Source organism: Trichechus manatus, unplaced genomic scaffold (assembly GCF_000243295.1).
Source record: "Trichechus manatus latirostris isolate Lorelei unplaced genomic scaffold, TriManLat1.0 scaffold00016, whole genome shotgun sequence".
NCBI lineage: Eukaryota > Metazoa > Chordata > Mammalia > Sirenia > Trichechidae > Trichechus > Trichechus manatus.
In genome coordinates, this window is record NW_004443952.1 from 21,419,944 (window position 1) to 21,445,937 (window position 25,994).

General features: G+C 42.7%; 1 non-coding gene across 1 annotated transcript; it reads left to right on the forward strand.

The window, feature by feature from the left end:
- The first annotated feature begins 11,781 nt into the window (after nucleotides 1–11,781).
- TRNAG-CCC (transfer RNA glycine (anticodon CCC)) lies at nucleotides 11,782–11,852 on the forward strand. The gene has a single exon. It is a non-coding gene; the product is annotated as a tRNA-Gly (tRNA).
- Nucleotides 11,853–25,994: the final 14,142 nt, after the last annotated feature.

The window sequence follows — 25,994 nt, forward strand, 5'->3', positions numbered from 1 at the left end:
TTTCTGGTTTTGTAAATGTTTAAACTTTTCTATAATAAAACACTAAAAAAAATTAATGAAATCACTTCTGTTGGGAATGTACACCTGTCTTAGTTGCCTACTGCCGCCATAACAAAAAAAACACCACCACAAGTGGCTGCCTTTAAAGAACAGAAATTTATTTCCTCACAATTCCGGAGGCTAAAAGTCCAAATCAGTGTCTCAGCTATGTCCATTCCTTCTGTGGGCCTCTCTCTAAGTTCCTGGTGACGGCTGGCAACCCTTGGCGTTCCTTTGCTTGTAGAAGTGTCCTCACATGGCATCTGTCTTCTCCCTGTCTATGTCTCTATATCTCTTCTGCTCTTTTTATAAGACATCATTCAGAGGCGATTAGGTTTAGGACCGACTCTACTCTGGTATGACCTCATAAACGTAACACAAGAAAAACCCTATTTCCAAACAGAGTTATATTTTCAGGTACAGGGGTTGGGACTTCTACATTTCTTTCTGGGGGACACAATTCAATACATACCATGTACCTTGAGTAGAGGGAGAGAAGGAATGTCTGGGGCATCCTTCTTATACCCCCAATATTTATTAATTATACTTTCACAAGTATATCAATAACAAAATGAAACTGCTTATATGTTATCTAAACTCTGTAAAGGCAACTAGATGATTCAGAATGAATTGAAAAGTGTTGAGTAGTTAGGGTAATGCTAGCAGTTGAAACAAATCCTCAGATTTCAGTGGCTGAACACAATAAAAGCTTATTTGTCATGCAAGTGAACATCCAATGCAGGTGTTTCTGGTCGGTCAGCAGCCTTCCAGGGACCCTGGCTCCTTCCATATCATGACTCTGTCCTTGTCCTGTGGACTTCAAGGTCGTCAGCACTTAGCCAGTAGATGGGAAAATTGAAAGGAGGAAGATGACACACACCTACCTCTTAACCACCTACATGTCAAATCCACTCACATTTCATGGCAAAAAAATCAGTTTTAAAGCACATCTAAGTGTGAGGAAATGAGGCCGTAGTGGTTTAGTGGTAGAATCTTGCCTTCCATGTAGAAGACCCAGGTTTGATTCCCAGCCAATGCACCTAATGCACAGCCACCACCGTCTCAGTGGAGGCTTGCATGTTGCTATGATGTTAAACAGGTTTCAGCAGAGCTTCCAGACTAAGATGGACTAGGAAGAAAGGCCTGGTGGACAACTTCCAAAAATCAGCCAGTGAAAACTCTATGGATCAAAACAATCCCATCTGCAACCCATCATGAAGATGGCGCAGGACTGGGCAGCATTTCCTTCCATTGTGCCTGGGGCTTCCATAAGTCGGCCGCTAACAACAGTGGGAGGGAAGCTGGGAAATGTAGTCTAGGTTTTGTGAGCAGCTAGCCAGATTGCCACATATATTAAGATAATTAATAGAAGAGACAATATGCAATAATAGATGCCAAGATTGAGCATTATCTATAGTTTGGGGTTAAAAATGAATGGTATAGTTATTTTGGCAAACTTCCCAGCAAACTTGGATTGTCTTGTTTACAGGGGTTTCAGAGGAAGACTACATTTGTTTTGTTCCTTTGTTTGTTGATTATTCATTCATACAAAAAAATATTTGTCAAAGCACATACTATGAGCCAGTAACCTATGCCCAGGGACGGATTAACGAGTAAGCAAGGTACACACGGGCTTAATTGTGTTTACTTACTAATCTATAGTGCACAATTTCACCTGGGTTTCACAACATCTTTGATGTGGTGAAAAACAGGTGAAATTGTGCACTACAGATTAGTAAGTAAGCACAGGGAAGCCTGTGCATACCTTGCTTATTGGGTAATCCGGCCCTGCCTATACCCATGAAAGTGCTTGTTGGCGGCCTAGGGGCTCTCCCTTTGCTCTGGTGAGGATGTCAGGCCCCTTGCTTCCTCTCTTAGAGATGCTATGAGCTTCAAGAGGAGATCTGCGATGCCCAAATGCCTGTGCTCCATTCTTATACACAGTACAGATTCTGAAGTCCAGCTGCTGGCTTAGATCTGGCCTTGCCTCTGATTAGCTGTGTGGCCTTGGACAAGTCATCTAGCCTCTCTGAGCCTCTGCTTCCTTATCTGCAGTGCCTGTAAAGTTCTTAGCACAGCCCTGGCACACTGTGAGCGCCCCACACAAGTTAGCTCTATTCCCATTGCCACCACGCCTTCTGCTACCCACCCCACACTGTAGATCTACAACATCCCCCTCTTAAATGCGCAGGTTTGAGAGTTGGGCAAAGATTTGTTATTCAAATAAATAACTTTTCCTGAATCCACTAGCTGTGAAATCTGCCAGTGAGGATGTGCGAAGTGTGATTATTTTGATGATGGAAAATTGGAAAGAGAATATTCTAAATCATGGCTTGCCAATCCTTTTCACAGACAAATATCACATTAATAGATATCATTTATTAAATGCCCACTTTTGTGGAAAAATGCTAAATAGGGTTTTTTAGATATTTGCTTTCATTTAATTCCCATAGTATCTCCATGAAATGAGTGTTATTATCTCTTATTTTATACAGTGAACAGCAATAACAACCAAAATGAAGATCACAGGGGTTTATAATTTGTCCAAAGTCACACGGCTGATAAATGGCAGGATTCAAACCCAGGTCTGTCCAGCTCGTGGTCTGTACTCTGCCCACTGGACCTTTAAACAAGCTCTTTCTTCGATGTGGCAGGAAAGAATCACAATATTCATGTAACACTTAATCATTTTCAAATTCCATGCTTTGTTTGATCCTCATATCACCCTAGGAAATAAGCAGAGTGGGAATTACTGCCCACATTTGACAGGGAGGAGAAACTGAGACTCAGTGAGGCCACTCAGGTGTTGCATGAGGGAGTCAGGACTGGAGCCTCGTAACAGTAACAGTAATAGCTAGCATTTACTGCGCCCTAACTCCATGCATGGCACTGTCATAGGACTTTATATACATCTCTTATTTAGTGCTCTTAAACACCATGTTATGGGTGCCTTTATTATCGCCATTTTAAAATTCAGAAACTGGCACTTAAATATGAAAAGTTTATACCCAACCATGGGATTCCCTGGGTGGTGCAAATGGTTAAGTGCTCAACTACTAACAAAAAGGTTGGCATTTCAAACTCATCCAGAGGTGCCTCAGAAGACAGGCCTGGCTATCTGCTTCCGAAAAGTCACAGCCTTGAAAACTCTATGGAGTGTGGTTATACGCTGCAATACATGCACTCCCCATAAGTTGGAAACAACTCAACAGCAATTGGACTTTTTTTGGTTTTGTTTTTATACCCAACCAACTAGCATGGAATGAAGAAGACAACATTGAAACATTTTTCAAACCTGAAGAGACTGGGAGATTTTTGTCTCCAATGAACTTTGTTTGAAAACAAACAAAAAAAAAAAAAAAACACTCATTACTTCAATAACTATATCCTGAACATCTACTGTGTGACATGCAGCCGTGGCCAGAGAGACAATGCCCCTGCTCCCGTGAAATGACATCTTAGTAGAAGACAGGTGATAAACAAGGAAACAAATGGGTAAAGAATGTATTTTACAATAATAGTGCCATGGAGGACATTAAAGATGATAAAGAGGCAGAGAATGATGGGAAGTGGCTAGTTCAGATAAGGTGATCATATTTGGCCAGGCCACACAAACACCTTGGGGAAAGGTATTCCAGCCAGAGGAAGTGATAAGTGTGTATTGGCTTTGAGATGTGAAAAAGCTTGATGTGTTTGAAGAAGAGTAAGCAGGCTAGAGTGACCAATACCCTACAGTTCACAATAGAATAACAATAAAGAGATGAGAACAAGGAGAGTAAGAAGCAAAGGAAAGTATGGGCAATTGTCTCTTAGGAACAACAATGTAAACATCCTAAATTATAAATGTTAACAAATCATATCCAACAGTATATCAGGGAATATATCTGTCCAAGGAGAGGTTATACAAGCAGCGAAGGACAATTCAACATTAAAGAAATTAGTCCTGTAATACAACACATTTAGAGATTAATATTAATCATCTCAATAAATACAAAAAAGCATTCAATAAAATTTGACATTTAGAATTAATTTTTTAAAATCTCAATAAGTCAGGAATAGTTTCTCAACATATAAAAGGATATCTATCAGAAACCTTCAGCAGTTAAATACTTAATGGTGAAATCTGAGAAGTATTCTAACTAAAGATAAGTGTAAGTCAGAATTGATTTTCATCATTAATACTAGGTATTGCTGTCCTGGAAGTCAATCAGACAAGAAAAATAGAGACAAAGATTGAAAAGGAAAAAAAAAAACCATCACTATTTTCAGACAATATAATTGCCCACCTAAAAATCCAAGGGATTCAACTGAAGATCATTAGAACTAATAAGGAAGTTCGAATCTATGGCTAGATACATCATTAATATAAGTAATCCAATAGCTTCCCTATATACCAATACACCCATTCCTGACTTATTAACATGATTAGGTTCCAAAAACTAGGTCATTATGCAAAAATCAGCGTTATGCAAAAATGGAGGATGACCACATCAGATCATAAAATGGAGGATGCCTACATCATTACACAACTGCCAAACCACTGAGAATCATGGCCCAGCCAAGGCAACACATAACCTTAGCCATCACAGCCAGCTTTACTCGTCTCACACCTCAGCATTCATTACTGCCAGATGTACATCATTAATGAGCAAAATAGTTGGATAGTAGATTTTTTACTATTGTCATAAATGCAAAATGTCAGACAATGAGAGTCAATAAGTAAGGAGTAGGTATATTAATTAATTTAATAATAATAAATTTAAAAGGGTTCATTTACAATTTAACAAAAAACATAATATTCTAAAAAACTAAAAAACTTTACTGAATAATATGAAAATCTAAATAAACAAAGTGATAAACCACACTCCTGGCTGGGACCACTTAGTACTGAAAATGTTTCCCAATTTATGTATCAATGCAATTCTAGCTTAAATTCAATGTCAAAACATACTATAAGCTATAGTAATTAAACAGTCTAGTATTGGCATGGATATTGACAAACAGATCAATGGAATAGAACAATAAACTTAAAAATAAACCCAAGTATATATGAAAATTAAGTATACAATAAAGGTGATATTTCAAATTAGTGGAGAAACAATGGACTAATCCACAAATGAGATTGGACCAATTTGTTATCCATTTGGGGAAAAAATTAAATTAGATCCTTAATTCAAAACATCCATCTACAGAAAATAGCCTTCAGATGAATTAAAGAGCAAAGAAATTAAAATATTAGAAAAGCTATAGGTGAATATTTTCATGAACTTAGAAGGCCTTCCTTAGAAACAGATAAAATCCAGAAGCTATAAAGGAAAAGTTTCCCAGATTTAACCTTATAAAATTTTTTTAATTCTGTAAATCAAAATACATCATTAACTAGACTTAAAGACAAACCGGTTCAAAAGACTGGGAGAAAATATCTGAAACATATAGACAGGCAAAGGATTAATATTGAGAATATATAACGAGTGTCTAACAAGCCAAGAAAAAGACAAGCAACTCAATTTCTATTGCAAAGAATACAAACAGGCAACTCACAGAAAATATACACACAGCTACCAAAAAAAAGAAAAAGAAAACCAAATCCATTGCTGTCGATTCGATTCCAACTCATTGTGACTCTATAGGACAAAGTTGAACTGCCCCCATAGGGTTTCCAAGGCTGTAATCTTTAGAAAGCAGACTGCCGCATCTTTCTCCCATGGAGCGACTGGTGGATTTGAACTGCCAACCTTTTGGTTAGCAGCTGAGTGCTTAACCTATGCACCACAAGGACTCTGCATCTCACAATAAGTCAGGGAAAAGAAAACTAAGTTATACAGCAAAAAGTACAAGGACAGATATCAAGTATTGGCAAAGATGTGGAGAAACATACTCTCTGCGCATATAAACTGGCGAAACCAATTAATGAACGTCATTTGAAAACATCCATCAAAAAGCACATATCACTTGACCCAACAAATCCACTTCTAGGACTCTTAAGAAAGACTTGTTTGTGTGCCCCAAAATAAGTACAAGCTTTTGTACCTGCATCCAAGAATGCTCATTGAAGTATTGTGCGTGCTAGCAAAAAATTGAAAACCTTCTAACTTACCATCAATGGGGAGGGAAATAATATTTCCATTCCTCAGAAAGCAGAGTGCACTAGACATATGGCAATAAGAAGATGTCCAAAATATACTACTTCTCAAAACAATATGTATGTAAAGGCATAAAGAGGAGTTTTGACAGCCTGGTTTACCATAAACCCTACGTGCCCCAGATGGAAAAAGAATTTAGCTTATAACACAATCTCAATACATAAACCCACTGCTGTCGAGTAGATTCCTACTTATAATGACCCTGTAGGACAGAGCAGAACTGCCCCCATAGGGTTTCCTAGGCTATAAATCTTTACAGAAGCAGACTGCCGCATCTTTCTCCCATGGAGCGGCTGGTGGGTTCAAACCACCAATCTTCCAGTTAGCAGCCAAGCACTTAACCACTGCGGCACCAGGGCTCCCTTCTCATTACATAGAAGCCTATAAATCTTCCCCTAAATAATATTAAGCCTATTGGAGTCAATACTTAAGATCCCAGAATGAAATTTAAAATTGCAATGTTCACTATTACGCATTAATTATCAAAAAATTTACATGCATAATATTTTGAAATTATCAAATACTTCAAATCTATTATTCAATTGATCTTTACAATAACCCTAAGAGTTATACAAAACAAGGATTATTATCCCATTTCAAAAGTAAGGAAACAGGCTCAGAAAGTATATGCAATTGCCCAAAGTCCTATAGCTAATAAGAGGCAGAGCCAAGACTGAATATGGGTTTTTTGGCTCTAAAATATGTGCTCTTTCCACATAAACCCAGCTCATTCAAAATAGCCAGTAGTACTCCACTTATCCCCATTCATACCCCCACTTATACCAGACTCTAATCTGGTAACTTTGATGCTCAGGAACACTGTCCTTAACTCCAAAATGAACGAACCTCAGACAAGCTCTCTCAAAGTCTCTGCTGTGGAGCCAATCCCTTTATCCTGAGGTTTTTCCCTCTTGTCCAGTAAGTAATAATTAGACCCAATGGACTTCCCTGACCCTAAGAGATTAGAAAATACAGAATCTGAATGGGTGGTAGTGGGGGCAGGAAGGACCTTTGAGAAACAAGCTGTGCTGTTCCCATTGTTTTTACTCAAACACAGATCTTTGTTCTACGATGCAAATTTTGAGAAGTTGGTGCCAATCTGCTCTGAACAAAAGAATCTTAGTCTGAACAAACAAAATTTGCGATGAGAAGTCTGGCTTTCCTAGTTGCGCTTTTGAGCATCTGCCTCTACCACCACTCCCCACGTTGGACCTCTCCCAAAGGTAGTGGCAAACTTTGAGGAAAACTTCCAGGGTTGCTTATCACCTATAGAAGTTAAAGAAAGGCTAGGGTATCATATGTCAACGTTACTAAAATAAAGATCATTATAAGGTTTTGGAGATTGAACCAACAGACAACGTTGTCGTTGTGTGCCATCGAGTCAGTTCCGACTCGTAGTGACACTATAGGACAGAGTAGAACTACCTCATAGGGTTTCCTAGGCTGTAATCTTGACAGGAGCAGATTGCCAGGTCTTTTCTTCAGTGGAGCAGCTGGTGGGTTTGAACTGCTGACCTTTCTGTCAGCAGCTGAGTGCTTTAACCACTACACCAGCAGGGCTCCTTCAACAGACCATAAGGGCCCTCAAAAATTCAAAGACCTTAAGCATTCTGTGAAAGGGGGCAGCCTTGGTCTCAACAGTTTTTCTCAAAGACCTGACCCTGTACCTCTCCTGAATGAAATTTTCCACTGGCTTTTTTGTCTGTAATACTATATTAATGACACTCTTTTAAATATATATTTATTAAGCAAACAACTGTTTAACAAAAGTGCACTTTTTCCATGTTCTCTTCTATTCAGCCATATACCAAAAAAATAAATAAAATAATCATATTTTTATTCTGCCACCCTACATCAAATGTCATAAGCATTTGTGCAGGCTGATATATGTAGATTTTCTAATCATTTTAATAGTTTGGAGATTACGCTCAAATCTGAAAGTCCATTCTTTAGCCATCAAACTGCTTTGTTTAGCTCTGATACATGTGTAGATTCTAATCTTCTTGAAAACTCGATCATCATTACACTAAAATTCCAGCAAAATGTGAAGGCCTGTGAAATATGGGGGGCAGGGGAGGGAGGTAAAGAGCTAGGAGAGGGGCCACAGCTCTCACCCACACTCACTCTCATTCTCTCTCTCTCTATATATATATATGTATGTATGTATGTATATATGTGTCCTCTATCATTTTGCCCCTCGGAGCGTGATCTGTACAGCAGCACAGGCACCCCTTGGAAATGTTTGAGAAATGCCAAATCCCAGGCCCCATCCTAGACCTACCAACTCAAAACCTGCATTTTAACAAGACCCCCAGGTGATTCGTAGGCACAGCACATTAAAATTTAGCACTGATCTAAAGTACTAATGGAGCCCTGGTGGTGCAGTCATTAAGAGATTGGCTGCTAATAAAAGGGTCGTCAGTTCAAATCCACCTGCCACTCCTTGGAAACCGTATGGGGCAGTTCTACTCTGTCCTATAAGGTTGCTGTGAGTCAGAATCAACTTGACAGCAACGGGTTTTGTTTAATGGGTTTAAAATACTAACAGAGATAAAGAACGTTATTTAATATGATTTCTGATTATACAAGTAATCAACATTCATTGTAGAAAATTTGGAAAGCGCCTCCTCACCCCATTCCCATCCTTGAGAGAGGAGGAAGATGCTTGGATGGGAATATCGTCAGCTTCTTGCGTATGGTGATTACAAAGCCTCTCCCAGCTTTGGGTAGTTAAGAGAGCAGCCATATTCAGCCCAATATGACTCGCCTGGGGTGGGGTGGGTATCAAAGTGGAAAGGAAGATGAAAAGAGTTACTAATACTACTCTAGGAGCCAGGGTGGTACAAGCAGTTTGAGATTGGCTCTTAACCTAAAGGTTGGCTGTTGAACGCACTCAGCAGCTCCGTGGAAAAAAGTCCTGAAATCTCCTTCTTAAAGATTACAGCCAAGAAAACTCTATGGAATAGTTCTACTCTGTAACACATGGGGTCACCATGAGTCGATGGCAACCAACAACAATTCTACTCTGAATAACATGGTGGGCAGCAGCAACTTTGTAAACCGTGAGACAGGTAGGAAACCATCTCTCTTCTTCCCCATGACTTTCATCTGTACTGACTCTAAGAACTGGGAGGGAAGTGTTCAGCAGGAGTCTTCTGGGTGCTATCCAGACCAGATAACTCAGACCGGAACCCAGTCCTGCTGAGGAGAAAAAGCAAGTGACTCTGGACAAGAGAACAAGCCCCCGGCGTGGAGTTCCCACAAGATGGCGGAGATTTGAAAGGCGGTGGTTAAAGGACAGTGGTTCCCTTCGAGCGATGAGAACTAGGAATAGCAAGGTCAGGAAATGGGGTCTGCTTAACTTCCTTTGGAGATGGGAAAAGCAGATTGTGTGCAGACACTTTAAATTGTTTCATTTCCTGGGGAAGCCTGTAAGAAGAGTGAGTCTGTCCCACGCTCGGGTCTCTCCGGTCCCCTTCAATCCTCCAAGGCTAAGTAGTAGCCCAATTAACCTGAGCTCAAATTATATACACATTGGTCATGGTACTTTATTCAATTAATGTTATAATGTTAAAATTTTCCCAGATGATTAAAAATTTTTTGAAAACATCGTTTTGAAAGACAGTATCATTTCCCATCATATGGTGAATCATATTTTATTTAAATATTTCCCTTTTTTTGGACTGTTTGATTATTTCTGTTTTTCACTATTATACATGATGCCGCAATAAAAATCTTTATTCATGCATCTTTGCTAATATACACAATTACTATTGTATGTGGATGAACTTTTTATCAAAGCATACCATGTGTATAGAAAAGTGTACAAAATAAAAGTGTACTGTGAACACCCCACGGGACCACCACTCAGATCCAGAAACAGAATACTACCAGAATCCAGCCTCCCTCATCTGCAATTTCAGTCACTACACCTCCCCCAGGATAACACTATCCTAACTGTTAACACCAGTAGATTGGATTTTGTATACAAGTTTTACAGAAAGAAGAATCTGTGCAATTTTGCACGTGGTTTCTTACGCTCAGCATTATGTTTGTGAGATTCGTCCATGTTTTTACTTATAACAGTAGTTCATTCTTTTGTATTACTGTATAAATATATACAACTTTTCTTTTGTATTTTGTTCCGCATTTCTAGTGGTTCTTGGCAGGAGCATTAGGTTGCTACAAGCTACTCCATCCTAACCAGAAGTAAAAGTCCATTTATTTCTGTTGTGAAACTCTTAGAAGTAGAATTTCTGGGTAAAAAGAAACAACAAACTTTTTTTAGGCCATTGGTGCATATTGCTCATTGTTTTCCATAAAAATCTGTGACAATTCACACACAAGAAAAAAAATAACATGAAATTCTCCTGAGGTGTGGCTGTCAGGAGTCATCCTAATTATAATAAAAATTAAATAATCCTAATAATAGTATTTTATAGTACAAACATTGTAATTGCCTAATATATAAATTATAAATATTGAAAAGCTGGTATCACATTTTTTAAAGTCCTTTGTGATCATTTATTAAATTCTCATAAAACTCTGAGAGCTAAGTTTTATTACTGCTCCATTTTAAAGATGAGGAAACTGTGGCTCAGAAAAACCAAAGTGACCTGACTAAGCCACGTGGCTAATGAATAGCAGAGTGTGGTCTTGAGCTCAGACTCTCTTCCTCCACAGATAATCCTCCTGACCCACACCAGGCTACCCCTTGCCTAAAGTGCTGAAGGTGTATATCCCAGACATTGCAAGACAAAACTGGGTGCTAGGGAGAGGGCCATGCCATCCTTTGGTATGGAAATGTGCATCTTTCAAAGCCCAGTTCAAATTCTACCCTCTCCCCAAGTAACCCTCCACACCCCAATCCACCCAAGTGGAAGTAATACCACTCCCTTCAGGGCTCTTGCCAGCAGGATCCTAGAATATCATTGCTGAGATCATTTAGTCCAGAGATTGCAAATGGGGGACACACACAACGCCACTCTCCCTTCCCATGGCAATGGCAGACATAACTAATCAATCAGCATCTAGTCACTGTCTATCTAAGTCCATCTCTACCTCCCCTCCCACACTGGCCTCCCCTGGCCTCCTGTTTCTTGAACTTGCCAAGTGCCGCCCTGCCTTGCAGCCTACACATTTGCTGTCGGGGATTATCTGCAGCCAGGTTTTATGGCAGATCTTTCTGTCATTCAAGTCTCAGCTCTAATATCACCTCCTCAGGGAGCTCTTTGCTGACCTCCCAATCTAAAGTAGCATCCTCTTCCCTAATTGACCTTATATCATCATCTTTTAAATTTAATTTGTTTATTCGTCTGTTCTTGTTATTATTGCTGTTGTTTCTTCCCACTGTTTCTTGAGAACAGGGGCCTCTTCTGATTTGTTCACCTCTCCCCAGTGCCCAGGGGAGGCCTTAGTACATACTAGGTGCCCAGTTCATAGTTACTGAAGGAGTCAGTTAATCAAGATACGTTTTTCTGCTGAGCCCAGGTGTGGCATTAAAATCTTTCCCATCACAGCACTATAGCCATTTGATACCAATAATCAGAACTGACACATGAGATAAAACCTTTCTGCCATGGCTAACTTCTTAAAGAGGGCATTGGTGGTTCAGTGGCAGAATTCTTGCCTCCCATGCAGGAGACCAAGGCTCGATTCCTGGCCAATGCGCATCATGCACAGCCACCACCTGTCTGCAAGTGGAGGCTTATATGTTGCTATCATGCTGAACAGGTTTCAATGGAACTTCCAGACTAAGACACACTAGGAGGAAAGGCCTGGCAAGCTACTTCCAAAAATCAGCCAATGAAAACTCTGTGGATCACGGCTGTCCAATCAGCAACCAATCATGGAATGATGCAGGACCAGGCAGTGGTTCATTCTGTTGTGCAAGGGGTCACCATGAGTCACGGGCTGACTGGACAGCAGCTAACAACTTCCTTAACCCCCATTATATAGATGGAGAAAGTGAGGCCCAGAACAAGAAATACATCTTGCCCAAAGCTACAGAATGAGTGAGGGGCAGAGCTGGGACTGGTACCAGCTCCTCCCACCCCATCTTTCTGCCCAGCCCTCCCCACCACAGGCAGATGCCAGAAAGAGCTGTCTGTCGTAAACTGTCAGCCGCGATGCAGAAGAGCAGGGCCATTGTGCTTCAGGAGCTTGTCTATGAATTACGCATATAATTACCAGCTGCCTTTTTTCCCCATTCTGTGGGTAAAAGTCTGATCACATATAAAATTCTCCCTATGTTTCCGTGGATACAAAGCGATCCTAATTTCAAACTCCCTTGCAAATGGCAAATGAGTGAACTTAATTTTAATAAAAACAGGGAAAATCATACGTGTGAGCTTAATAAAATCTAATTTGGGCAATTTGGAGCTCATAAAATAAAGCCTTTATGTAAAAACTAGCAATTAGCTTTAGGAAACAATACAGTGAACCCCTGGCATTTAGGAGGGGTGGGAGCCAGAGGGCTTCAGGGATAAGGAAATGTGGCAATAATGTGAGAAAGCTACAGAGACAGGGGAGCGTGGTTCTCAGTGTTAGAGGATTTGAGTTCAAGTCCCCAAGCGTCTTAGTTCTATGACCTCGAGCAAGTCACTTCCCCTCTCTACATCCTAGTGCCTTTATTTTTTTCATGAGGTTAATGAAACCTATTTTACCTAGTAGGATAGTTAGTTGTATGGACAAATAAGAAATTGAATAGGCAAAAGCTTTGTGAAAAGGTCCAACAACTACTTCATCTCACCTGTCCAACAGTCTTCCTAGCAAGGAGGGAGAAGGAGGATCATGGGCTGTATAACCCCAGTCAGGGAATATGGGGGGAAGTTGGAGTGGAGGGCAGGGGTGGAGGGCAGGCATGTAATCTTCCTCCTTCAAGCATCAGGGACTGATGACAGGCTTCCAGAGGCGACTCCCAAAGGTGGTTTGCAAGAACCAGCAGCAAGTCCACACATCAGACTGAGCTTAGATGAGGACCTAGGTCTCCTGATAAGCCATCGCTGTCATCCCTCACATCTGCACCACTGATAGATCCCCTACATATACAGATCTTTGCAGCAGGCCATAGTAGTCCTATTTTACAGATGAGAAAAATGAACCTCTAAGAGCTTCATCTACCACCCATCTGTCAGTTTGTCATACTGTACTGTAGTGGTTTGCTTGTTGCTATGATGCTGGAAGCTATGCTGCCAGTATTTCAAACACCAGTAGGGTCACCCATGGTGGACAGGTTTCAGTGGAGCTTCCAGACTAAGACAGACTAGGAAGAAAGGCCTGGCAATTTGCTTCCAAAAATTAGCCATTGAAAACCCTATGGATCAGAACAGAATATTGTCTGATATGGTGCTGTAAGATGAGCACGCTGATCGGGAAGCATTCAAAGTACACAATGGCAGCAACAAAGGACTTGACCATGCCAAGGATCATGAACATGGCACAGGAGCAGGAAACATTTCATTCTGTTGTACGTGGGGTCACCATGAGTCAGAGACAACTCAACGGCAACTGACAACAACAACAAGGAGGAGGTGCTGTGACTTAACTCAGGTCACATAACTATGTGCCCCAGTCAAGACTCAAGCCAGGTCTTCTAACTCCACACTCAGACTGCTCCCATCACCACCCACGGCTGCAAAGGCAACTGACTCTCAGGCTGAGGACCTGGTATCCGTTGTGTCCCTTCCTCCCCCAAGGGCATGTGCAGCTTCCATCAGAGCTACTGGAGCCCTAGTGGCACAGTGGTTAAGACTATGGCTGCTTACCAAAAGGTCGGCAGTTCACATCCACCAGCCGCTCCTTGGAAACCCTATGGGGCAGACTCAACAGCAATGGGTATCATAGCTCCTGGGTCCATATCCCCAAAGAGTGTGGTCTCCATTTCAGAGGCTCACAGCCAGCAGGGGCTTCTCCCACTCCCTCTCCCGAACAACCTCTACTCCAAGCAGAAAGCAATTTTTCCTAGTGCCTTCCCAGAAGCAAAGTGGGTAATTAATTGCACTGAATAACACATTAAATGTACTAATAATTGGGTAGTCACAGCAAAATGATTACTTTGAAGAAATATTACCAATTCCCTGTTGTACTTAACATTTCCCCTTATTTATCATTACCATTTTAATCAATAATAGTCACAATACTAATAAATCCATCTTAATTTTAATTGTGTTCAATTGGTTGTACCAGTACTTGAGTATTCTGAGCATACTTCATTATTTATATTAATTTAAGATCACTTAAAGGCAAATTACTTAGTTTGTACTTTCAAGTAGGTAGGTAATTATGACAAAGTTTCTCTAGATTCAGCATTTTCAAGTATGAGGAGTGTGAGGTGTCAGGCATCTGCCCTTTTCCATTAAGCGCAAGGGTCAGCGATAGAGGAGCTGAAGGAAGACCCAAAGCCCCTGCTTGAATTAGCATATCCTGGCCTTTTAAAAGAGGCTTGGGTCCCTGAAAGTGTGATGAATAGCTCAGTGACTTTGCCTGTACTCATGCTGTCTCATCATTAACACAGCACTCATCCATTCATTCACAAACACCATGGGGCAGACAGCATGCTAGGCACCAGAAGACAGAGAGAGAAGAGAGTGAGACAAGGTAGAAAGTATCAAGAGGCCCTTAACGGGTCTCTGATAAAGGGGGACAGCAATTAAAAGGCAGAGGAGATAAGTAACATGTATCTGAAGGAATCGGGGAGTACTTCTATAGGCAGAGGCATTTTTCTAGGTCTTGAAAGTTGGGTAAGATTTGGCGGAGAAGAGAGAAGTGGATTCCAGCCTTGGCAGAGAGGCTCCTAGCAGATCTCCAGAGGGAATGGTGGAGGTGACGGCAGAGAAGGTGCAGAGGGACTCACTGTGGCAAGGCAGATTTGACCGTCAGACGCAGCTTTGATTGGGTGATTGGGGGTTAATAATGTCACAAATGAAGAAGGGAGAGGGCAGCCAGGAGGAGGAGAAGTTTAGAAAGCAAGAAGGTGAGTTTTCTTGGGGACACGCTGAGTAGAAGGGGCCATGAAGGAACCAGGTGGAGCTGCCTTGCTGGTAAGTGGAGAAGCTGGCTGAAGTCTGAGAAGTGGTCAGCACTGGAGACAGCGGTCCAGAAGCCCTCAGGAAGAGAGTCCCAAGGGAGACAAAGGTGACAGAGAAGGGTGACAATCGAAGCCCTTGCCTCCACGGGCCTTACTTCACAGGCGTGTTCGTATGTGTCCACAGCCCCCAGGGCCCCGCCTGGGCAGCTGCTTCTGCCTTATCCACCCGGGATCTGGTAATCAGGGCATATCTTTTGAATCAAGTTGTATTGAATTAAAACTATGTGACAGCTGTGTTGTCACTGGTCCCATTTTGTGAGTCCATCCCGCTGCCTAAGGGGATAGGTACAGGGGCATGTGACCCAGAGCAGTGGTCCTGGGAACTATGGTGGGTGGGTGTCTCCTAGGCCACACTGAGAGCTGGGGTGTTGAGGTCTCAGCACCTACAATGATTTGCTAGGAGGGTTGGAACTGACGCTAACGATTTCTAGAAACCTAGAAGTTGTAGGAGAGGAATTTAATGGAAAAGAGGCTCCACCTCCTGGTAATATTCAAAACCAACATTTCTTCAGCACTTTACAGTTTATAAGCAAAGGTTAGCTTTTAAAATCTCATTTAGCTCTATATCTAGATCTGGGTGGTGGTTAACCAGGTGTAGTATGATGTAAAAAAAAAAAAAAACAATCATCGGCTTACAGTTAAAATTCAAGCACTTCATTCTACATTAGTTATACCACAGTAAAAAGGCATAAATGAACAAGTAGATAAATGAATAGCATCTCATTTAATCCTTGTAATCATCGTCAGCAGCTTTATTATGCACAAATGAAGGAATGTGAAGCTGAACGACTCATCATAGCTCCAGGGTTAGTGAATGGAACAGCTGAGAGGCCAGTATTGAATTCCTCCGCTCAGACTTGGATAACAGGGATGATAACAGCACTAATAGGTCTTGGAAGGATGGAGAAGGGAGCAATCATGGCTCAAAAGGGCCTCGTGGAGGTCTTCAGGGACGGGATATGCTAGCTCCACCTAGCCCTCCCTCTTGCTGGGACCCAGCTTTGGCTCAGGCAGATATTTTTTCTGGGTGCATATTTTTGCTTGGACAGCAACTCAGGATGGGCAAAGTCCCAGGAGTCTCGCATCCCTGGGGTCCTGTTGGTCTTTCAAATTGCCCTTGGGAGTTTGTACAAAAGGAATAATACAAAATAAAACCAGCCTGAGGCTGCCAACAGGTTGGGCGTCATACTTAGTGTTCAAAAGAAAGCAGTTAAAGCACCAGAACTTACCAGGTTCTTGGATCTCCAGTAGGGAATAGGAAGCAAGTCCTCCTCTCTGGCCTAGTGTGGGAAACAGACACTTAAAAGAAAAAAAGGCAAGAGAATGTGATGAGTAGAAGAATGTGCGAAGTGCTATGAGAATCCAGGGTAGAAAATGGCCAACTCTGCCTGGAGGAGTCCAAGGAAGGCCTCACACAAGAGGTGTGATTTAAGCTGGGCTTCTAAGTATAGATACAAGTTTGGTAGGCAGTGAAGAAGGAGGTACTTTCCAGGCAAGAGGACTAGCATAAGGTAATACCCGGAGGTGAAAGTATATCAGAAGAGGTTGGGGGAGATGAGTTGAGGGTAGGCTAGAAAGGTAGGGAGGGGTAAATCAAAAAGGGCCCAGGAATCTAGTTTCTCTCCCTCTACATGCAAAGACTCCATTCATGATACCCCTGTGCCTCACAAGTTAGAAGAGTATAGACATTTAGAAGAAGTGCCTCTGGTCTCAGTGGACCTTTAAAAATGTTTATAATCTAGATGCGGCAGGCTTCTGTTCTGTCCCCATGCCCAGAGACTCAGCAGGACTCAGAAATTCTTGAATTCAACCCCGCAAAGCATTAGCAATTTAGCTTTCTCTTGGCTAATCCAGTTTGCTTCTTCACCCCCATCACTATGCACAGTATACAAAAGCCTTAAGTACTTGACCACTTCCAGGCCCCTTCTTCCTCAACTTAAAAAGAAGCAAGAAGTTTGTATATATTATTTTCCCTGTTCCAAATAGCATTTCCCTTTCACAGATAAGGTCATGTTTGTAATACAACTGTGAATCATGCATGTGAAGAATCTTCCAGAACCACATCCTGGAAGTAAGAGACTACTAACAGCCACACCCTGATTCTCCTGAAACAGAGCTAGCTATTCCATAAGCACTATTCACGTGGTTCATAGTGCTGCCTTTGATACTCAGGAAGTTTTCCCTCTGGTGCCTGAGAAAATCAGTTCACACCATTTCTTTCCTAGTTTCCAGCCTCAAGATAGGATTGAATCTCTGTCAGGTATCAGCTTTCAGTGTGATGAATGGGCCCTTGGTTTCTGTCTTCATCTCTGGAAGGTCCAGATTCCCAACTGGGGTGTCCAACCCACCTGAGGACAAAGGCATTTGACAGACATGAGAGAGACACTCCAAACCACAGCTTCCTGGGGCCGCTGGGGACCAGCTATGGTGGAGACAGATCTCTGACAACAAAATGAAAAAAATTAATATCTTTTTGTTCAATCTAGATGCTCATTGAAACAATACTCTCCAAGCTCTCTAGCCGAAGGATTTACTAAGATATCAGCCACAACATTGGTAACGCTGGCTCTGAAATAACCACACTGGTGGCTTTCTGCTCTCTCTCCTCCTTTCCCCTCCCACCTCCACCCAGCCAAACTCTCCCCCACTTAATGGGAGGCACTGCAAGTGGAGCAGAGACAGGGCCTGTGTTCCCAAGATTAAAGCTGAAGTCGCCTCTCTCAAGTTTATTATGAGGTCTTAGGCAAAACTCTCTAAGGAGCCTGTTTTCTCATCTGCACCATGGACATGAATGTGCTGATTGGTTTATACATGTAGTATTCATCTAACTCACTTTATGGTCTGTGACAGCCCATTCTAGAAGCTAGGAGTACATCATCGATAACCTGCCCTAACGCTCTGGAGGTCAAATGAGAGAATGAATGCACTATAGCAAAGTATACCACGGTGCATCTTGCTCATCAATATTAGCACAGCGATCTCTCAAAGTGCTTGTGACAGGAAGCCACAGAATGGCTAAGGACGAAGGCTTTGGCATTAGACCTAGGTCACCTACTAACTGTGTGATCAGCCCAAGATCCTCAGCCTCTCTAGCCTCGGTGTTTTCGTCTGTAAAATAGGTATAATAACAGCCCTTTTGTCAGAGGGTTGTTTGAAGGGGTAAATGGAATAATGCTCCTAAAGTAGTTTACGGAACGGCTGACACGTAGTAAGTGCTCAACAAATGTTAGCTATTATTATGATGAAGATCATCATCATTATTTTAAGCAAAGGATAAGTACAGCTGCCCCAGACCACTCTCCTTGCCTCCAGAAGAGGGTGCGAGTCAGCATGCTAGAGCGCTGAGCGAGCCACCTTGAGCTCCACGTGGTGACACGGGTTTCTCGTGTTTATCCCTGAAGGCTTCCGTTCAGCGTCTTCTTCCCCAGCAGCTGCTCTGTCAACAGTCCATATGCTGCCTCAGCTACCAAGCAGCTTTCAAGATGGGGCTGCCAACCCAGTAGGGGAACTTTGACAAGGAGTTCAGGGGCACGCGCGCTGTCATAAATCACTCCTCCGGTGGCGGGCTTGTGGTTCCTTCCCTCCTCCTTCTGGAAGCGGAAGTGGGCAGGGGAGCAGCGGGCAGCCGGAGCCTGGTTCCCGGGAGGGGTGTGCACGTGGCAAGGGGGCCAGCTGGAGGAACAGGAGGGGACAGATGCCGTGGGGGCCTGGATTTGTTCCTGCAGGAAGAATGCAAGGAGCTAATTGTCTCATTACCCGGGAGCAATTTCTCCGTGGTTCTGCCTCACTGTGTGGAGACAGCTCCCCAGTTTGTGTATGTCCAACAGGGAGTGGGTAGTTCTGGGAGGAAGGCGAAGGCTGCTCTGGGCCTGGCTTTTCTCCAGCCCCGCCACATAGTACATTCTAGCTCTGGGCCCCTAGCCCTTGGGAATATGCTTGGAAAATTCAATACACCTTACTTGACTGTGGAAGAAAAGTCACCCAGTGCCTCCCTCTCCCCCACGTCACCCTCAACACGAGCAGGTATGAACACACACGCACACATACCTTCCACCCTGTCATGATCTAGTTTCCAATCCATTCTTTTTTTTTCATTGTGATAAAAATATATATAACACAACATTTGCCAATTCAACATTTTTTACATGTACAATTTAGTGACATTGAATACATTAAACATGTTGTGCAACCATCACCTGTATCCATTGCCAAATTTTCCATCCCAAACCATTCTCTGTAACATGAAAGTACTTGGGTCCTGACTTGGCTCATTTCTACCTTGGTTGTCAGGCTTTTGTGTGGCCTGGCCTTTGCCATGCTGGGCGTTTCTAGCTATGCACACTTTGTATTCAGCCTTCTTATATCCATTCACCTAGTCTACACCATCCTTCAGGGCCCAGGTGAAACTCTGCCTCTTGCTTAGGCTTTCATTATATATGTTTCCTGCCTTTCTACCTCTAATTTCAGACTGCCAGATATTAAAAGGAAGGTAATTGACCTTTGTGAAGCACCTTAGCTTTTACAGGAGATTTCCACCCACACTCTCCATCTCTGTCTCCCGGTGACAGCACTGGAAAGTAGACAGGATAATGAGTTACCTCCATGTCACAATGCAATCAGATGGTAGATGGGAAGAATATTCGCAGCCTTCTCCAATATGCTGTCTACATTGAGAGAGCCCTTGAAACATAGGAGGCTGAACCTTCCTTATCTGGCCAGCCCTTGCAGACATCATTCTGAGGTCCTGGCAGAGCCTAAGAGTCCCTGGGTGACACAAGCAATTGAGCACTCAGCTACTAACCAGCAGTTCCAATTCACTCAGAGGTGCCTTGAAAGAAAGTCCTGACTATCTGCTTCCAAAAGGTCACAGCCATTGAAAACCCTATGAAGTTTATAGAGGGATTCCTTTAAGATAACATAAGTGTGCTCTTATTAGCCTTAACTTAGTGAACCTCGGTTCCTTCATCGGTATAATTGAGAATAAATGTAACCACCTGTCTGCCTTCTCAGTGTGGCTATGAGGGTTGCATAAGAGGAAGACTGAAAACGTGGTGTAGGTGGTAATACCCTGTATCAGTGAGAGGGATTTTTGGGGTCAGTAATGATTTTCATGGGGAGCACCTTAATGGGATGCATCTTTGGGTTACGGATCGTACATTCCTAGTACTCCCCCAGCACTGAACATAGAACATCTATTAGGTATTAGTGGGATAGGTTTATACCCAAGGGCATCACTGTTAAACGGTTGAATTCTCACCTTCCAAGTGAGAGATCCATGTAAAATTCCAGCCAATGCATCTCATGCACAGCCGCCACCTGTCTCAGTGAAGGCTTGCGTCTTACTATGATGTTGAACAGGTTTCAGTGGAGCCTCCGACTAAGACAGAGTAGGGAAAAAGGCCTGGTGATCTACTTCCAAAACTCAGCCAGTGAAAACCCTATGGTTCACAACAATCCAATCTGCAACCAATCATGGGCATGGCACAGGACCAGGCAGTGTTTCATTCCATTGTTCATGGAGTCGCCATGAGTCAGAGCTGACTCAACAACAACAACAGGTTTGTACTCATTCAGGCTCCAATAAGGAAGGACTGTTGTCACACTGATAGAAGCTACATAATGCCCTGGAGTCAGGAAATCTGCATTCGCATTCTGCATCTGCCACTTCTTGCCCTGTGACTTTGAATTAGTTACTTCCTGCCTCTAAACCTCCGTCTCTTCATCTGAAAAATGAAGGTCGTGAACTAACTAATCTCTGGGGAGTCTGCTAGCTCTTACCTAGTAGTTTTGATGCTGCAGAACCCAGAATCCCAGCATGGGGTGGGGTAGGGGAATGGTTCAGATGTACATCCACCTTAAGATGCTCTAAGACCCTTTTCAGCTGCTCCTGCCCTGCCCAAGTCAATGTCTCTCAGAGATTCTCTCTAGCTTCTCGGGGACACGCCTCCATCAAGTCAACCTTCCAGAGCCCCTGGGAGCAACCAGAGTGTGGGTTTCAGCACAGGGCTGAAATGCCACCTTTGTCTCAGGCTTTGAAAAAGGTTTCTATCCTCCAGGAACATGACTGAGATGTCAGGGTGACATCCCTTGACTTCATCAAAACCATTCCAAGCACCTGCAAACAGGTGCGGGCTTGTTCAGAGAAATCATTTCCAAGGCTCCTCACTCTGACCACATTAGTCATTCCAGTGCTGAAGACCAATATAAATTTCTGTCATCCTAGTTTATATGAACACTAAGATTTATTCCAACTGACAAGTCATTAAGGCTTCTTCTCTTTTTTTCCCAGATTCGTGGAGACCTCATATTTCTGCTACATGTTATAGACTGCTAACAGCTATGTTTTTGGCCAGGGAGTCTGCAATAAATCTGAATTTAATAAACTGACAAAAGATCGCTAACCCAGAGACAGTTTGAGCCCCTACTCCTCATCTCCTTTTTTATAAAGGCTTTTGTATTGAGACATCTTCCACATAAAAGCCACGTTTGCCATCAAAATATTCACCTTCCCCAAGAGATGTTTTTCTATTCAGAAACTGATCATAGAGTCAAGGAATGTTAGAGCTGGGAGGCCCCGTAACAATCCCAGGGGGTGGGGGCAGATGTGAACTCCAGGCTCAGCTCTGCCATTCCCTGGCTGTGTGACCTTGGATATGTCATCAACTCTGAGCCTCAGCTTCTTCATCTATAAACCAAATTAGTTGCTGCCGAGTCCGCTCTGACTTATGGCAACCCTATGTGTGTCATACGGATTACACCTCAACATAAAGAAAACAAAAATCCTCACAACTGGACTAATAAGCAACATCATGATAAACAGAGAAAAGATTGATGTTGTCAAGGATTTCATTTTACTTGGATCCACAATCAACACCCATGGAAGCAGAAGTCAAGAAATTAAACAATGCATTGCATTGGGCAAATTGGCTGCAAAAGACCTCTTTAAAGTGTTGAAAAGCAAAGATGTCACCTTGAGGGCTAAGGTGTGCCAGACCCAAGCCATAGTATTTTCAATCACCTCATATGCATGTGAAAGCTGGACAACAAATAAGGAAGACTGAAGAAGAACTGACGCCTTTGAATTGTGGTGTTGGCAAAGAATATTGAATATACCATGGACTGCCAAAAGAACAAACAAATCTGTCTTGGAAGAAGTACAACCAGAATGCTTCTTAGAAGCAAGGATGGCGAGACTTTGTCTCAGATACTTTGGACATATTATCAGGAGGCATCAGTCCCTGTGAAGGACATCATGCTTGGTAAAGTAGAGGGTCGGCAAAAAAAAGGAAGACCCTCAATAAGATGGATTGACACAGTGGCTGCAACAATGGGCTCAAGCATAACAACGATTGTGAGGATGGTGCAGGACCGGGCAGTGCTTCATTCTGTTGTGCATAGGGTGGCTATGAGTCAGAACCGACTCAGTGGCACCTAACAACAACAACAACATGTGTGTCAGGAGCCCTGTTGGCTCAGTGGTTAAAAGCTATGACTGCTAACCAAATGGTCAGCAGGTCAAATCCACCAGCTGCTCCTTGGAAACCCTATGGGGCAGGTCTACTCTGTCCTATAGGGTCGCTAGGAGCTGGAGTCAACTCAGTGGCAACGGGTTTGGTTTTTTGGTTTTGATGTGTATCAGAGTAGAGCTATGCTCCACAGGGTTTTCAATGGCTGACTTTTCAGAAGTAGATCACCACGCCTTTCTTCCAAGGCATCTCTGGGTGGACTTGAACCTCCAAAATTTCGGTTAGCAGCGGAGCGTGTTAATTGTTTGCACCACCTAAAGACTCCTTCTTCATCTATAGAATGGAAATAACCATCCTCCTCCCGTCTACTTCTCAGAGGTACTGTAAGATTAGATTCAAATGAGGGATAGGGACCATGAAGCTCTATGCAATTGTGGAGAATTGTGACTGCCATTAGTTTTAAATTTTCAATATGTTAGAACAGGGGCATCTTAGAGATTCTTCATTTTACAGTGGAAAAAACTGAGTTAACAGCAAATTGACGTCTACCCCAGAGCAGCCTACTCCTTCTCTGGTGCTCTTTCGTCTAAACCACACTGCTCCCCCAATCTCACCTAGTTGCTCTTGCTGGAGGGTTTTGGAAGGGAGGGTTCTCTGAAGTTTCCTAGGAAGCCTCACTCCACTACAGACTGCTTGGTCACTGGGAGGCTCTAAGAATTTTCTGCCCTATTGCTAGATGCTAGACTCCCTGGGTGGTTCAAATGGTTAGCACAGTTGGCTGCTAACCAAAAGGTTGGCAGTTGAAGTCCACACAAGAGCACCTCTGAAGAAAGGCCTGGTGATCTACTTCCAAAAAAATCAGCCATTGAAAACCCATGGAGCGCAGTTCTACTCTGACACACCTGGGGGTCACCGTGAATCGGAGTCAGCTCGACAGCAACTGGCTGCCCGAGACTGGAGTCATCATCAACATGTCTTTCTCCATCTCTCATCTAGTTGTGAGCACTTTGAGGGCAATGACTGATACTTGCATGGAGTAGGCATTTCGGAATGACTGAGTGAATTCTAAATTAATCTGTGGGGGTTGACTCTGGCTAAACTCCAGAGAGCATCTTGGGTGGCTGGCTTGCTTGCTGATAGATGAGAAAATGGAGGTGTCTATCTTAATATTCTAGTAGCCCTTTCACAAAGTAGCAAATTTCTTCTAGGAGATAAAGGCACATTTTCCTTTCCTAAATGCACCCCCAAAACCTGGACAACTCCACTCCTCAATATTGTGGAGCAGAAAGAAGACTTTTAGAAGATTAGCATGCAAACAAATCCATCAAGCTCTCTATAAACTTCTGTCTTCAAACCCTCTATAAACTTGTCTTCAAGCCCGCTGTAAACTTCTGTCTGGCTTTGTAAATAACAACCATCTGAGGATTTTCCCAGTAAACACTGGAGGCAGAAATGTATAGACATTTCTGAGAGCCTGTTTCTGACTAGTTGAGCAAAGCTTATAAAAATCATGTTGTGCACTCTGTCACCCTTTTTACTGTTTCGTAACCTCAGCCATAAACCGAGAACAATTCTAATTTACTAGATCTCTCCCTGCTTGTTTCTGCAGTCTCCAACCAAAACTTGGTGCAAATGGTGGGAAAAAGGAACCCTGTTGATTAAAATTATAAATTTGTAACAAATAAAGCTGTTAAAAAAAAAAAAAAAGTAGAATAGGCTGCCTTGAGCAATAGTGAGTGCCCCACCACTGAAGGTAAGGAAGCAGAGACTGGAAGAGTATCTGCTGAATCGTCTAAACGGGAATTCCTGAAATTGGGTGGGCAATTGGATTAGACAACCTCCAACATCCTTGCAATTCTGAAATTCTGGGACTCCAAGATGTCCATTCCCCTGAAAAGCTTTTGAAGTTTTAATCTGTGCCAGGCTGTGGACTGGGGAGAGTAAGATGAAATAGATTCAGCTCCCGGTAACCCTTGGTGAGACCCAAGCTTAGTGAGAAGACAGACAAGTCAACAGCCAAATCAAATACAAGGCAAAATGATGCAAGTGTTGGACAGAGGTGACCAACAGCCAGAAATGACAGCGATGAAGAACCACCCAAGATTACAGAGGAAGTTCCCCGTGGCCTGCTTCATTGGATTGGAGTGCTCTGGTTGTGGGGAAGTTGCCTAGATAGAATCATATTTTTTATTGAGCACTTATTAGGTGCCAGGCACTTAACACACTTGCCAGTTTTTCTCTACAACAGCCCCATGAGGTGGTGGTGGTGGTTGTTGTTGGGTGCCATCAAGTTGGTTCCAACTCATAGCGACCCTATGTACAACAGAACGAAACACTGCCCTATCCTCACAGTTGTTTTTATCCTTGAGCACATTGTTGCAGCCACTGTGTCAATCCATCTCATTGACGGTCTTCCTCTTTTTCGCTGACCCTCCACTTTACCAAGCATGATGTCCTTCTCCAGGGACTGATCCCTCCTGATAACATACCCAAAGTATGTGAGACGAAGTCTCGCCGTCTTTGCTTCTAAGCAAATTCTGGTTGTACTTCTAAGCATTTACTTCTAAGCGTTCTGGTTGTACTTCCTCCAAGACAAATTTGTTTGTTCTTTTGGTGGTCCATGGTATGTATACACAATATTCTTCACCAACACCACAATTCAAAGGCATCAATTCTTCCGTTTTCTGTATTCATTGTCCAGCTTTCGCTACATATGAGGCGATTGAAAATACCATGACTTCAGTCAGGCACACCTTAGTTTTCAAGGTGACATCTTTGCTTTTCAACTCTTTACAGAGGTCTTTTGCAGCAGATTTTCCCAGTGCAATGTGTCTTTTGATTTCTTGACTGCTGCTTCCATGGGTGTTGATCATGGATCCAAGTAAAATGAAATCCTCAATGATTTCAGCATTTTCCCCATTTATCATGATGTTGCTTATTGGTCCAGTTGTGAGGATTTTTGTTTTCTTTATGTTGAGTTGTAATCCATACTGAAGGCTATAGTCTTTGATCTTCATCAGTAAGTGTTTCAGGTCCTCTTCACTTTCAGCAAGCAAGATTATGTTATCTGCGTAACACAGGTTGTTAATGAGTCTTCCTCCAATCCTGATGCCCCTTTCTTCTTTATATAGTCCAGCTTCTTGATTATGTGCTCCGCACACAGATTGAATAAGTATGGTCAAAGGATACAACCCTGGCGCACAGCTTTCCTGACTTTAAACCACACAGTATCCCCCTTGTTCTGTCCAAATGACTGCC